We start from the raw sequence: 1647 nt of genomic DNA, 5'->3' as shown, positions 1-1647 counted from the left end.
CCAGTTTATGCAACAGTCCAGGCAAGAGCAGTTTCTTGCCCAAATGGCTATCAAACTCCATAAGGATCCTCTTCAATGCCCATCTTCTTCCTGAAGTAGATTGGTGCTGCCAGCAGCAGAGTGTCTCATTGTCATGAAAAACCCTAAGTTATTAAAAATATTTTAAATGCCATATTCTGCAGCTTTTGAGAGATATGAAGAATGCCTATCTGAAATATATCTCTATATATCTAGAAAATCTAAGTAACATGACTACAAACTTGACTATTATTTATGATTATCCATCAACAACCTATATTTCCTAATTATACATTACATTTTAAAAATGAACTACACAATCACAATACCTTAATCAATACCAGAAATACATATACATATAACAAAATTGACCTTAAAATCCATACCAATGGATTCTGGGTAGTGGTCTGTTTACTTCCTGCGGCTGATTTGTCTCGTCAGTGGGGATGGCCCTGGAGACGGTGCCGAAAGACCTGCGGCATCTGCGGGCTTGTTTGCTGTGTTCGTTAGTCAAGACCATATTCAAGGCCAGCTTAGTTCTTGACTAACGAACACAGCAAACAAGGCCAGCTTGAATATGATGGCTGTGACAATTGCGAAGCGTACCTGCAAAGGAAGGGCAACAGAGAGATGGCGTATGACTGCACCAGCTCCTCATTCGATGGGTAACTTCAATCCAGGTGTATATGCTGTGCCAGTCACTGGTCGCCTGCCCCAAGGAATTGTTCGGGAGCTGAAAAGTCGGGGAGTGGCCTACAAATCCAGAGACACAGCAATAAAGACCTAGCTAGGTGCAGCCCACGGTGTCTTCTCTCTTCTTCTGGCCCGTGCTTGTTTTCGTGGAACTAAACAGGCGGAACTCCAGATGCTCTCTGCCCTCTGTCTCAGCATCAGCAGACTCCCGTGAAAGCAGCACATCCGGCCCTTGAGTCATTTCACTTTCTCTGAGGCCTGGTGAAGTGGGAGTGTCTGCTGGGTGGAGTCTCAGAGACTGATGGAGGAGAGTAAGAGGCTGGTTCCTACCTCTGCCCAAGGCTCTGCCTTTGTCAGATACCAATAAAATAAACTTTTGGGATCCACTTAAAAAATCCATACCAATGTAAATTATTCATATCTATATCATATCCCCCTTTAAATGTAAAAGAACATTCATAAACAATATTTTGGGAACATGGGCACAGTTTTTTCTCTCCAAACTGCTTCCTGCTGAATGGGGGCGCTGTTAATCAGATCGTTTAGGGTGTAACCTGTGTGCCAGGTTTATCCCAGTTGGCAGTTGAGTGAAGTAATTTTTTGAGGGTGTTCACAGCAACTTTTCGGGAGGTCGTGGTCTATCATACCATATTGGGATAAAATCAATCCACAGGGTCTGGTCCTCTGTGAAAACAAAAGAAGACCCTCTCCAAAACATCATATCCTTAGACCCAAATTTTGAAGTCATACCCTCATGATATCCGTTATGGTTCCACTTGGCAGCCCATATAATGAAATGTCTCTCTGTACTTAGCTCCTTCGCAGTCAAAAGATTCAAAGAAAACACAATAATACAAAGAATCCAGACTCTCTGTGAATTTTCCATTTTTATGTGGCTTATTTTTCTTTATTTCTTTTACTCTGTCTCTTTAAAGA

General features: G+C 42.3%; 1 pseudogene; it reads left to right on the top strand.

Moving 5' to 3' along the window:
* Positions 1–464: 464 nt before the first annotated feature.
* LOC142838194 (transcription elongation factor SPT4-A-like) lies at positions 465–1106 on the top strand (annotated as a pseudogene).
* The last annotated feature ends 541 nt before the right edge of the window (positions 1107–1647 follow it).

This window comes from Microtus pennsylvanicus, chromosome 19, assembly GCF_037038515.1.
Source record: "Microtus pennsylvanicus isolate mMicPen1 chromosome 19, mMicPen1.hap1, whole genome shotgun sequence".
NCBI classification, from domain to species: domain Eukaryota; kingdom Metazoa; phylum Chordata; class Mammalia; order Rodentia; family Cricetidae; genus Microtus; species Microtus pennsylvanicus.
Note: the sequence above shows the minus strand (reverse complement) of the source record. Positions and strands in the feature narration are given on the sequence as shown.